Source organism: Protopterus annectens, chromosome 11.part0 (assembly GCF_019279795.1).
Source record: "Protopterus annectens isolate FY-2018-M chromosome 11.part0, PAN1.0, whole genome shotgun sequence".
NCBI classification, from domain to species: Eukaryota; Metazoa; Chordata; order Ceratodontiformes; family Protopteridae; genus Protopterus; species Protopterus annectens.
Window position 1 is genome coordinate 726738704 of NC_056745.1, and position 15105 is coordinate 726753808.

General features: G+C 42.2%; 1 protein-coding gene across 1 annotated transcript in view; it reads left to right on the forward strand.

Moving 5' to 3' along the window:
• The window catches only part of LOC122814989 (potassium voltage-gated channel subfamily KQT member 1-like), a 1169537-nt gene that overhangs the window by 441741 nt on the left and 712691 nt on the right, over positions 1 to 15105 (forward strand). The gene's annotated exons all lie outside the window — the stretch shown is intronic.

Sequence of the window (15105 nt, forward strand, 5' to 3'; positions counted from 1 at the left end):
TAGAAGTGGTGCTATTCTCAATGTAGCCATATTTGTGTGTGTGGCTGTTAGAGCAATTTACATCAGCTTATGGTACCATAGGACATTTGAACCTCACTAGAATACTGGCCATACAGCCATCACAATTGTAGACAATTGTATACCCTTATTTACATGATCAGCACATATTGCCCCAGTTCAAGAGGGACACAGGCAGAATCCCTGTGGTGAAATGATGGTCACTCAACCAGTCATACAGATGGGATGTACTGAGGTGCACTGAAGTGTTCTGCTTGCCATTAGCCAGGGCTCTGTTGCAAAGGTGGGTTAAAGTCTGCTAGACAAATCTCTTCCACCAGCATGTATTATTAATGTCACATACCAGGTTAATGTCCTTACAGTGATTAATCCATGTACTATGCAACCTACAGATATGCAGCATTTACAATCAAGCACGATCACACATTGCCCCTTATGCTGTGCAGAGATCATCTCTGAGTAGTCTATATGATACAGGCTACAATTACACTCATTTCAGATGATCCCCATTGAACACATGCTGAAGATGTGAAGTTCCATTGTGAGGGACCATACTGTTGTGTGCAAGTGTCAGTACTACTTGGAAAGGTCCATTACCAAATGGCCATTGCTCTCAGATAGTGGCATGCTGAGGGAAGAGTACAAGGAGGTTATGAGTATGTCAATTATGGGTGGTTGCACCTTCAGCTATGACACACGATTCCCATCATACCACTGGGAAGACATGGTGATTTCAGGCACATTAAGTGTAAACCTGTGTGACCAGCTGTGTGTGCCCAGTTCTTTCATCCATGAGTATGTACATCAGATGTTGTGATTGATGTCCTACTTATCAGGTGTATAGGTGTTAGTGATGGAAATGATACTACATATATATTTGCATGGTGTTTTTGGCCATTACTCTGTCAACAGGCATTTGTTCATCAATACCCTCTTATAGGATGTTGACATAACTCACAGACTCCATGAGTGCTCACACTTTGCAGGCATCAGCCAACATTGTTAGGTACAGACAGTCAGTATTTGCTTGTATCATGGTTAAATAGATTCCAAGCAGTAGAGGACCCAGGACTGAGCCTGTTTAACATTGCTGCTTACAGATCAGCTATTGGAAGCAGATGTCCCTATGTTGAGTATGTCTGCCATTAATGGGCCACTAAGTGACCCCACAATGATAGTAGTGTGGATGCCTAAGTGGGTGCTTTTTACATGATGCCTGAGTGGGGGATATAGTCAGAAAGCTTGGCTCAATCCAGAGGGTTGTATGACCTGATGTCCCTCACCCAGGTCCTTGGTGACTGCCTCAGAAATGCCCAACACGTTTAACAGTCATGATCCCCCTGTCAGACATTCAAACTGTGTATAGTCAGCTGTGTGTAGATCACATATATGTGTGCTGATTAGCTCCATGATGATTGCTCCTATGGCCATACAAATATTGATACTCAGACAAAAAGGTCTATAGCTGTGGTGGTCAGTGCATGCACCACCTCTGTGCAACAGTTGGCGTTGTCCGTTCAGCTGGGGTTCAGCCAGTGGTTTCAGTATGATTGCAAGGTGTTCCCAATGGTGTTATTAAACCATGACACATCCCATGTAGGATGCATCTTGGGATGTTAGCATGTTCAATAGATGCTGTGTATCCTCCATAGAGAGGCCATTTACAACCTGCTCTGTAGATATGGAAGTTATGGGATAGGTTGTAAGAATGTCATGCATCACATGTGGTGGGGATAGGGGAGTAAAATTGATGCACAACATGTGAGACTACAGGTTAGCTATGGGTACAGACCCATTCTATGTGGCATCATTAAGTATGAGTTCACTGACAATCTGGGCCTGTGTTTTGAGGTTAAACATGTAACTACACTGTGTGTTGTGGTTCTGCTTTGGGTGAGTGGCTAATTTTGCCACTTACTGTGGCTACACAACATCACAACATTATGTGGTTGTTATAGCTGAGGAGGTTATGTCACCATTTAAGAGGGGGCACCCTCAACACAACTGTCACACAGCAATGTTCACCTCCTATTGTACAACTTGATAATGGCAGTTGTCCACCAGGCAGATCTACTGTGCCATGAGAAGCCTGTTTTTTTTCCTGTCAGGTCCAGCCAAGTTCATGCAGTCGTAATGCTGCTTGCATAATGCATGGGTTTATAGGTCTCCATACATGCTGTCCCATCACAGGGGGGAGGTGCAGCCAAGCTAAGTAAACCGCCCCACCAGAGGTAATAAATGGCTTTGTTGAAATATATGTCTGTATTGTCTACAAATGAGGGTTACTGATGGTAGTTTTAATGACACTTATCTGTGGTCAGATCCCACCAGAGAGGACCTCACATTGGGGGGCTGCAGTGGTTACCCATATTGGTAAACTCATGTTGCAATATGTTGGTTCCTCTTGGGGAGATGTCACGGCACTGCTGCAGGACATTAAAGTTAAGGATGTAGACTAACCTTTGGGCAAGTGAGCTGCAGCATGACTAAGCAACACAGCTGGCGGTCACTTAATGCCACCTCACAACATGGTGTACTGATATGTCTTGGTAGACACACATACATGCAGATACACACAATGGGTGTCTGGATACATAGAGCCATTCCTGTAGCCAGTTATTGCTTGATTATGTGCCCTTCCAGTACTGAATGGCACCTGCACCACCTGGATTACCTTGAACACTGTCATTTTGAGGTGTGAAGATGTGGATGGGCATGTAGTCTGGTATGGCTGTGATGCTGTCCACAGCCTTGAACAACATGTCCTTGACTACACACATGTCTGCATAATCCAGGGTGGGGACACATTCCAAAGTGTGGGGTTCAGTGTTGCCATACCCCTCGTGTAGCAGCATAACCATGAAGTTGTATAAAGATGATGTTCTCATTGCCAAATTTTCCCTAAATAGGGCATCTAAGTTGCAATTTGAGGGTGTCAGTAGCTGTGGCCATTACTTCAAATCTCAGGGGTGAGAGATGAATACCATCACTAGTGAAGCATTGATGTCTGCTGAGCAAGGCATCCCAGGCATACATGTAGTAGATCCCCTGACAATGACACCACACACTAAGGCAATTATTGACTTCCATCAATTTCCATGTGTATGGAGCCATCTTCCCAGGTCAGTGTCAACTGCAGCTGCAAGGTATGCATATTCCCACAAGAGACACAGACTGGCTAAGCACAGTTATGTGTCTGCATACAGGCTGGTGACGTATGGCTCTAGTTGTACACGCCTGCAGGAACTATGATGTCAACATTATGTTAACTGATATCCCTTGATTTGTGGAAATGTGTGGTAAGGCTTATTATTTCAACCCACAGACAGCTATCTGTCACCTGTGCCATATGTAGCCACTTGACACAGACATCAACGTATCTCACAATGTAATCACCTCTGACTAAGAGGTGGGATTTTGTGTTTTGCCTGGGGTGTTTGACCAGTAAGAGTGGTGCATGTAGTATTATGTGTACTGTGCACTCCACAGGCAGGATGTTCTGAGGTGTCTGTGTGGCAATGTGTCTGGTAAGGGGCTGCACACATGTAGGTGCATGTGATATGGGTGTAGGTAGTGCAGGATGTGAGCTGTGCATGTTGGCATAATGCTCATTACCATATGTAATGACTGCTGTTGGTGACACCATGTCAACAAAGTTTGAAGTGCAGTCACATCTGTCATACATTGTGTTTATGTGTCATAGGAGTAGATGGGTGTGGACACTCCCAACACCTCAGCAGCAGGTCCTGCAAAGGTAGGGTCATGTTGCCACACCCTTGGGGTTCACAGCCTGATATACAGCATTTGTAGGCACACCTTGCATTGAAGATGTGGATGCCCATGCATGCATAGTAGACTTATTAAACTTTGCTGACATTACATTGGCCTTGCAAGCAAACAATGCCTGTCAAGCAACTAGACAGCACGCTGGTTGTTGTGTGATATGATGTGGGAACACAGAGATGTGTGTCAGGTACATAACTGTACAGTATGACATGCCTAGGACATGTAGCAGGTGGACGCACATTGGTTAAAGGTGGCCAGTCAACTGCAGTAGGCCTCACAGCCATGTCATGCGGATATGCACCAGTAATGTTTTGAAGGGCAGGATGCATGACATGCTGTAAAAGTGTCACCTATGATGGCTCACTGGCAGTGCATTGATTGTTACAGCAGGACTGGACATCTCTGTCAATGGACATTGTACATTATATTGTGGTGCTACAGCAGTGCTAATAATCCCCCTTTTGTCAGTTCCCTAGTGACATACCAGCAACCGTGGAACAGATGGCATAACACATGCAAAAGCCAACTGATTGCCCAGGTTGCTAATAAAGGCATCTACTTGGAAAAGGGTATGTGAAGCCTACAGAGGCTTTCATGCTGTGGGACAGTTATGTGGATGAATAAACATGCTGTATCCTGCTTGTCATCATGGGCTTCATAATACTGTTTTGCGTATGATGACAGAAAATGTATTGAAGCATGATATCCTATGTGAGAGTGGTGTCCGTGAAACCAGCATTAATAGTTGTCAGGCACCTGCAATTCTGTGAACTCCCTTGTTTTCCACAGTCGTCACAAGGTAATTGTGTCCTACCAGTGTACACCACTTGGGTAGTGTCCAATTGCAGAATACCTGTGTAAAACTCCCACCTTACTTTCAAAGAGTATATATATATATTACACTTCCCTAATGTGTTTGTGCTCTGTACACACACCTTGGATGACTCTCTTTGTAGAACATGCTGGAAGCAACTGCAATATTTAGTTGCACAAACGACAACTAGCATGTAGTGCCAAGCAGTGTCCCCAGATCTCTTAGTCATGTGACATGAAATAGCATGAAAGGAGTTAGCATGGATACAGTCAGTAGCACTGTAATACACCTACTGACGCTGGACCACACACTGTTATGCTCAAGGCCAAATCATGCCTACTGACTCTAACTGATGGACCCCATTGAGTGTTACACTATGCAATGGATGAGGGCAATATTAATCATTCTACCTACCCTGGCTTTACAAGGTGTTTGACAATATTAGGCAAGCAGGCCTTGTGGAAAATGTGTAGGTTACCTACTGAATGTTATGTCAGCTGGTGGGTAGGCAAGTGTCTGACAGTCATAATCTGGAAAGATAGCATTGGGAGACCTACGCTGCAATGACACCAGTCAACAGTGGATTTCCCCAGACATCATTGATGGAGTACCCTTTCTAGACATTCCCTCTCTGCAGTCACAGCCACTGTCATTGCCCTCTGACTGGTTAAATTTGCAGGGTATTGCATATCAGGAGCTGTCAGTGAATCCCACACAGAACCAACAGTTAACCAGGATGGCATGTGACACACATTAAGTTTTGGTCTGAGCCACTGACAAATACTTAATGCCAGCAATTGCTCAACACTATCCTTTGGAAAGTCATCTACCCCTGGGAAATATAGTAGTGTCCACACACCACACACAGTTGAGCCATTACTCATGGACGTATGAGCACAGGGAGAAATGTAGCCTTTGACATTCAGTGGTCAGTGAGATGTGGGGATGCATTCAGTGTTGTACATCATAAACAGACAGGTCTATGATGTAACTCCCAGACTGTCATTGCCATACTGAATGTGGCACTCATCACACCTATCATTGTGTACAAGGGCACCCTTGCTATGTCATTACACAGGCATATCTTGCAACTGTAGCAGCCACATAGGTTCCATGGTACTGCAATACACATTGCAGATAATGTCCTATGGAGTCTGTGTCAAGACCGTACATATGTAGTCTGCCTCATAAATGCTTTGGAGGGAATGTGTATGCCTGCCATACAGGGAGATGTCAGATCCTACTGTGCATTTCCTATGCATTCATGACAGGACTAACATATGTCTTACCTGACCTACACACCCACACCATCACTGTGGTATAAATACTACATGTTGGAAAGACAGGTATGTCACCCTATATGTAAAAGGCCCCCCAAGCATGTGAAGCACACATCTACTGTGACACACATGTGCAGGTTACACTATGAGATGCAAAACATGACAATCATAACCGTTGTCAGACAAATGTCTGTACTGGACACAGGAAATTTGAAGATGGGTCATCCCCAGCACTACAGTTTGTAGATGTGTTAGCTTCCAACACCCTGGTGACAGTTATCAAGGGTATCAGACCTTTTCACAAATTAGGGATGCATGAGTATGCTGAATGAGGCCATTATCCTTGTTAACCTGTTACACACATATGGACTTATGGAGCCATGTACCTATAGTGCTGTACCTTGCTGAGAACATATTTCTTATGTGCTGACAGTCTATCCTGTGCTGTGACATCTATGGCTGTCTTGCTGCTGTGTGTCCATAGGTGTCCCCAACAGAATCCTGAAACAGAAAGATAAACGAGGCTGTGACACACCTATCACTGGATAAGTATACAGCCATTACAACAACATACAACATAATGTACACACAGTTATGTGGCTTACTTATTACAAATATCAACATACAGTATCTGTCAGTAACCACTACAAGTGGCATAGCTAAACAATGCATTACACAAGTACATGTTAATTTATATAGTCACCCTGTGCATCAGACACATACCTTCATTTCCCTGCATCGATGATGAGGATGACAGGGATGTGGCACAGGTATCATCACTTCCACAGGGTGTTGTGTGGGGGTGCAGGAGGCCTAGGATGACCCAAAAGGTTAACAGCATGTGTGTGAGTCAGGAAGGGAAGCAGGCAAGATGGACCATGGAATTGTGTTGTGTGTGTCTGTAGGTGACCTGCATTTGACATGTTGTGTGAGTGTGTGTATGTACAGAGTCAAGATCAGTGCTAGCCCTACATGTATTCATGTTGGACAGCTTTGAGCCATGCATGGTTGAGCTGACAGTTCATCGTCTCCGACCCGGAACATGGGATCTGGCTCTGCCAGGAGTTGCACTGGCACCTCCATGCCCAAGGTCAGAAGCAGTGCTAGTACCTGATGGTGACTGCTATATGCTGGGACCGTGTCCTCCATGGTAATATCCAGGACCATGAGCCCATGGCCTGCCACATCCTGGTGTGAACAGCACACTCCCCTCTGTAGCGTTGGATGCACTGCCACTATGGGAGAGTGATTGTGCACAGCCACATGGACTCTCAGCACAGACACTGTGCATTCCAAGACAGACATTGTCTCGGCCCACCTTCTGTTCACTGCATCAGAGAACTGATCCAGGGTGTCACCAATGCAGTGGAGGTAGTCATGGATGTCAGACTGTGCTGCATCCATAACCCTGAGCATATGTCTGGATTTCCTTTCAGAATGTGCCTGTGCCTCCATGACAGCTTGAAACGTATGACGAGTGAACCATGATGTGACACCTGCAAGAGGTGGTGGAAGGACAACAGGCCTCCTATGAGCACCCCTATCAATCTGCCTGTGTGGAACCTCGCCAGTTCTCTGGCTATGGCCAGTGTCTACACTCACTGGAGCCATAGTTGCCACACTTTCCTGTTCAATGTCCCCACTCTCTGACTGTCCAATATCTGTGGCCTCTGGGGACTGGCTATGTGTAGGCATACTGAATGTGTGCCGTGACAATGAGGGCAGAAGAGTGATGCCAAACCCTGGGACATATTCAGCCCCTGAAACCCCCACCTCTGCCTCACTGTAGCCACCATCATCATCAGAGTCTGAAGAGACACTGACTTCAGGTTGTGTAGGGGACAGACACCAAACCCCCCCCCCCCTGGTTACCCATGATAAGAGAGGAAAAAGCAGTACATTAATACCTACTCTATTATGCTCTGTAGTACTATGTTGCAATAAATATATAGCTCTATACACTGTTGGCACTATTACAGACCTGCTGAAACCCCAACCTCATATAGTAGGACAAGAAGGCATTATTAATCCTACTAACAGCTGTAGTTACTTGAAAATAAATGCTCTTTATACAGCAATCCTATCCACAAAAATGAGGTTCACTTTTGACATTTGTGAAGACTCTGCACAGTTGACATATATTGCAATCTGCAATGTTCTGATAATACTGTTGCATCTATCAGTGTGGTGACACCTACAAGGCATATATATGACTGTAACATGTGTACGGCTATAAAATATCTGTGCAGTTGGGAATCATGCTGACAATACAGCACTCCAGATAGCAGGCCTAGGATGACACTTTAGGGACTGCATTGCTGTAAACCTACATCTATAACAAAACAGTGTTGTGCTTACAAGGAGCAGAACCATAGCCCTGTCTGATACCTGATGGACCTGTGAAAAATAGAGGGAGAGGTAATGTCAGTACCACTGCATGTTGCACCACAACAAGATAATACATCCATATATCTCATATTTATAGTAGCTACTATGTTAATTATTATATTGGCCAACATCTGAGCATGAGAGTCAAATTGCAGTTAAACCTTTCCCCCCACAAAGAACACAGACCTGACACCCACATAAGAGTATGTACACACTGATAAACTGAATGCTACAGTATTGCAATGGTGATCAAAGTAAGCTTACCTGCATGCTCTTTTACCATGGAAACTGTGGCACCCACATCAACAATATACAGTGTGATGGATGCCTGGGAGCTATTGTGTGTGCCTAGGTTCACCAGGAATTCCTCAGTGTTTGACAATGATTGTTCTGTTGCAGGCCATTCACCGGTGATGCCACATTCTCTTACTACATCTGCTGCTCTTCTCATGCAGCACTGATCATGTCCATTGCACGGTGTTGAACCTGCTAATATGTCCTGCTCTGATGACCTGCAGCTTTCATATCATGGACAAGGTTATCCCACATTGTTGCCTGCTGTTTCCTGTTTTGGTTGCCTTCCCCTGGACAGTCGGAGTTCATGGTGCTGTTGAAGGCCTTCAAGTATAATCTCATTCTCCGCATCTGTGAAAGGTGCATGGCATCTTGGGTACGTGTCCTGAAAGACATCAGAATGGGAACACATGTCAGGATCACATATGTGGAAATACACTATGTAGAGATACAGCAAGAACAGAATGGCTGGCAGAATCTACTGCTTGATCACACATGTCATATTTGACATTGTTCAAGCATACTAAGTGTGTGCAAACAACTAAGATACTAACAACAGTCAGCTATTCCCGTGTGTGCCATGACAGATACTGCTATATGGTCATATGCCCAACACTGGGGTCTGTTCTCTCAGGGCAACCCTCCTGATAATATGTCAAAACAACAGTGCCAATCAAATAGCAGTGTGCTATTACAACCACTATAAAGGGACAGTCCCAAGAGATCGATGTGCCACATTGACAAAAAGCATTCCACCCTTGATGTATTGTACGTCCTCTATAGGTGTAACAAATCTGGATATCAATGACATGTCATTATCACAGTTCTAAGAAAGGCTTAATGCTGTAACCCCTATTTCCTGTAAGTATATTCACACATCTGCATCCTGTTGTTAACAAAAAGGTTACATACTCGCTGGAGTGCAAAACTCCTCTGTTGATATGTGGCGATATTTAAGTTTTTGCAAACTTTTGTTCTGTGTGCAGAAAGTCTCATACAGAATGGTTCCTCATAGCCAGCATATTTGCCTTTTAACATGCTTATGATTAGCAGGTGATTGCCTCATAACTAATCTGTGGCTCTGAAATGCTAGTAGCAGGCAACACAGCTGATTTGCACTATCATCAGCCAATGACATGCAATCACTGTACAAGTTATAAGGCCTCCATGTAGATTACAAGCCCTTTCTGATATGTTGTGCTGGACATTACTGTGGTAAAGAGGCTATGTCATCACAGAGGGTAGGTCTGTAGAAGCTACTGTTACATAGAGATGTGTGTGGTACAGGCTGCAGCTGCTGCTGCAGGTAATAGGCCTAGGCAGAGAGTGTGAACACTTTGGAGGACAAGAAGTTGTAGGTGTAACTGTGGCAGCTGTGGCAGCCTTGTAGTAGAGGCAGAGCCAGAGTGAGAGTAGCCATTCCACTCCAATTAAGGCATGTGCTTAAGGTAAGTATGTTAGGCAATGGTTTCATTAACAGAGTACTAGGCTACATGTTTGCTGTGTCATTGAGCAACATAGGGGATAAATATAACATTATGTGCTCCATTTGGGCAGCTGTCAGGCCACATGTTGCAGTCTGTTACTCATTTGGAATGTATATGCTTACAGCCCTTATTACAAGCAAGGGCTGCATATGTGTATGTTAGTTGTGCAGCTAATCTTTACTATAAGTTTGAAAGGATTGTGTACTGCACTCTGATAGTAGTGGGACTCATTTGCATTACCTGAGTTAAAATCCTCTGTGAATGCATATTAATGCATGACATGACATTTTATGCACTTATAGTTTTGCTATAGGGATATGTGAAGTGTGTTCCCATCTGCAGGCATGTGACTTCCATCAGTGACAAGGAGACATTTCATTTTTAATGCTTTGTATGGATAGAGAGTGCATGACTCAATGACTAATTGGTGGCTTCACAATAATGTTATTTACATGCTACACACCACTGGATTTGAATCAAGGACTATGTGCGGCAAAATGTACTGCTTGCAAGGCATTTAACAGACTGAGCTACTGAGTTAGTTACAGTAGGTGTATTTGCAAAATACAAGTACATACATATAGGCTGTGACATACAATCTTTACAGTGATCATTATGTGCATGGCTGTTGGGAGAGAATCACACCATTATGCATACCGGTTTTGCATACATTCATCATGCAGTTTGGTAAAACAGTGGAAAAATACTTACCTATTTGTGGGGCATGCCCAGCCCTAGCCTCTTGGACCCAGTGTCCAATGTTCCTCTTTCTCTACTTCAGGTCATCATAGTGGTGATGACACTGCTCACCAGTGTAGCGGATACCAGTAGCACTGGCAAGATCCCTGACCAACCAATCCCAGGCCTGAGCCTTACACTCTGAGCCCCAGTAACAGGCCTGCAGCAGTCTAGGTTCATAATTCCATATGAGGAGGCAAACAAAATCCCTAGATTCCTGCACACCCCATCTCTATTCCTGAAAGTGTGTACCATCTCCAACACCACCTGGCATATCAGCTGATAAGCAGATTTCATCAAATGGTTCAGAATTCCAACCTATTGGCCTTAATATATGCTGTTTTCCTGCTCTTACATGTCACTCATCAACACTCAAAAAAGCACTGTGGTGTTTAGCATTGCGCAAACCAGGTAAGTGAAGCTGAGCAGCATGCAAACTCATAGAACATTGGTTTTAGAGAAGCTTAGCAATGTACAAACAATATTAGATGTTAATCAGGTTTAAGCAGTGCTTAGCACCATGACGCTCTCCCAAATGTAAAAAATATTGATTTTCATTTAAAAGACATTTTATGTTGCATTCAACAAATGATATAAACCCAGGACCTACTAAACTTTAGACCATCATTCTACCCATTTAGCTACTTGGATAGTATACAAAGTAGTATACCTTCACATACACTGCAATTGCTTAGTAGTATATGTGAAGGTGTACAAAGTAGTATACCATCACATACACTACTAAGCAATCGCAATGTGCCGCACAAATGGATATAAATAAAAGCAGATATAAATAATTAATTACATCCGGTTTCTATTTGTAGATGTCTGGCAGGTGTCTGTTGTATATGTGTAAGCGTGGCTTGGCATTGCTGTGCACCACGCCATGCCATGCAAACAGACATTAAAAAAAAATAAAAGAAAATAAAAAAAAAAAAAACAAACAAACAAAAAAAGCAAAAGCAGCAGTTATCATAATTAATTATAATCTGGTTTTTATTTTTAGATGTCAGCAGGCATCAGTTGTGTATGTATAAGTGCATCTTGACATTGCTGCACACTATGCCGTGCCACACAAATGGCCATTAAAAAAAATTAATAAAAAAGAAACACATAACACTTTTTACATTTAATACACAAACTGTTAATACACAGCACATGTCACCAGTAGCATGGAGCATTACAGGAAGCCTCACCATGTACGTAGCATCTGACCAGCCTCTACACTTCTGCCTACATGGATTCAATATCCCTGTTACTATGCTCTCCCTCGGCAGCGTGCCATCATTAATATGCATAGCATGCTGCTGAGGGGGCACCGTGGCCGTGTACATGGGTACATTCCATGTAGGCTTTACACGGAGCCTACATGGAGTTTATTAAATCCTGTGACATGTTTTTCTTTTGTTTTTCTTTATATGATTAACAAAAAAGGGCTCCCTATTGAAATATTGTCAGTCAAAATGCTGAGTGCCGAAAAGCCAAAAAAAAAAAAAAGACCAAAAACCTGGAGAAAAGCAAGTTTCAAAAATCACTTTTCTCCTTTGAACTTCATTTTGCAAGGAGGAAAGCCTCCCCCTGCACCCCCCATGTAGAGGGACCCCCCCCCCACACACACACACATACCAACTCTGTGGTCACAGTACCTTGGATAAAAGGAAATATTGCAAGAAATGACATCTCGGACTTGGATTATACAAGTCAGAGCTATCGGTTATTCGGTCTCTGTGTTTCAGGATTCACTGTAGTAGGTCCTGATATTTCAAATGGTTACCATGGAAGAGGTCTATTGTATAGCATTTTTTGCTTAGCCTGTATATACAAAAATAGCCTACAATTATATTATTTCCTTCTATTTAATCATCATCATCATCATCATCATCATCAGTCCCCTTTTTTCCCACTTTTGCATGGTGTTGGGTGTTGTATTAACTGTCACCAACTATTTCAGTCCAGTGCCACTCTCCAAAATTCTTTGACAGTCATGCCTGTCTGTCACATGTCTTCTCTCACACAGTCCATCCATTCCTTTGGTGGATATCTTTATTTCCACTTGTTTTCTTTCTGCTTTCTCAGATCTTCTTTACCAAACCATCTTCTCTTTTCCTGCACATATGCTCAGACCACCATAATCTGTCCTCTTTCACCTTTTCTGCAATTGGAACTACTTTAGCTTCTGGTCTGGTGCAGGGCCAAATTAGTAAATTTCAAAAGTCCAATAAATGGTCAGCATACCAAATTCAGCACAAAAAAATGTATGTCCACCAAGAAACAACATAATAAAACGGTCAGCAGCACTAGTTTTGGCATGATTACCCTCATCACTGCCATAAATAACATCACTTCCTGTTTATTTAAATACCCAAAAATTGCTTCTAATTGGTGATTAAAGCTGTTCATTGTGCCCAGGTGAAAAAGTCCACCTAATCTAACTATCCATTTTCTTTCTTTAGTATTTAAAATAGAATGTCAGCCTGTCTTATCTTTCTTCTTATTAAGCATTATTCTGTCAATGACCACAAAATAAAATGTAGCCATATGATGCTTATTAGTATGTTTAAACAAGGCATTTGAAGTCCAAGCACATCTAATATCACTAAGATGTTCAGAATGTGCTTTTTTAAGGGACGTGAAGTTTGTCGAATGTAAAATGCAGAACAAGAACATGTAACTAAATAAATCACCCAGTCTGACCCACAATTTCCAAAATCACGATTATAAACACGAGGAGTATTATATGAAGTGAATTGTTTAGTTTTATAAATGTATTTGCAAAAAGTACAATGTCCACAAGATTGGCACCCTAACAGCATATGGCCATCCAAGGTTGCAAAACTGCATCAGCTTTACTAGCAGTTTTATAATGATTAAACCACCCACCCAGAGTCTTATCCCTTCTGTATGAAAAGAGGCATCTGAAAGGTATTAAATCTCTTAAGATGTCATCAGAAGACATCATTCCCCAATGTTTCTGAACAAGATCCATAAAGAAATGAGTGTTACTACCATAATCTGTTACTAATCCAAGTTGAGATGTCACAACCTGCATTTGTACCTCAATAATTCAATAATTCAGATCTATCCAAACTGCCAGCCATTTTCATTGAACTCGCCATGTCATCATACTTATAACCTCTGGTACAGAATCTTTTGACCAAGTCTTGCTCATGTTAGACCAAAGCCTGATCTGAAGAATGAATCCTATGAAGTCTCATAAATTGAGACTTGGGAATATTCTGAATAATGTGCCGAGGATGGCAACTGCTGGTATGTAAAAGGGTATTGAACTGAGGATATTTCCTATAGACTTGAGTAGCCAATGTACCGCCATTTTGTAACTGAATTTAAACATCTAGGAAAGTTATCTGTGTATGATGACAATTAAATGTAAATTGTATACCCTATTTGTTTTCATTTAAATGCTGAACAAATTCATGTAAATATTCCAAATCTGATCGCCAAACTAGCCACAAGTCATCCAAGTATCGATGCCAAATATCCATAGATTCCAGAAAGATGTTATGGCTGGAATCATAAATGATTTGTTCTTCAATATATCCCATGAACAAATCAGCATATATTGGGGTGAAAGATGCCCCCATAGCTGTCCCCTTAAGTTGTAAATAGCACTCATCTTTGAAATAAAAAACATTTTTAGTTAACACATGTTCGGTTAGACATATTAAGAATGTGTTAAATCCTGGGCTATATAATGAAGAGTGGTGCAACCAATATTCCATGTCCAGCAACCCTGCCCAATGTGGAATATTGGTATACAAAGCTGATACATCCAAAGAACATAAGTATCACTCTTCCTCAAGTTGTGTATCTTTAATAATATTCAAAAATTCTGCTGTATCCTGAATGTGAAACTGTATACATTGCAATAGTGGTTTTAAATAATGAGTCAAGAATTCTGATAGGGGTTCTGTAAGAGATCCCGTACCATATACAAGTGGTCTACCTGGAGGAGAATGCAGGTTCTTATGTATTTTTGGTAACACCAAGTCCAAGGTACTCAGGAAAGATACCACCAGCAGCTAGGATCCAGCTGAAGCAGTTTTAATAAAAATAACACTTACATAAATGCATACACTTTAAAGCAACAGCATTTTCGTTTCTACCAAGTAGACTTCATCAGATATGGATGGACAACTACAATAATACTTTTATACCCTTCTAAAACACAAGTTAGCCAATAAAAATGAACAAGTAGTTAAAAAACTAATTATCATAGAATTTATGAATATTCATGACCTTGTGAAGTTTCTAGACAGTGTAAAACATTTACTTAAAACAT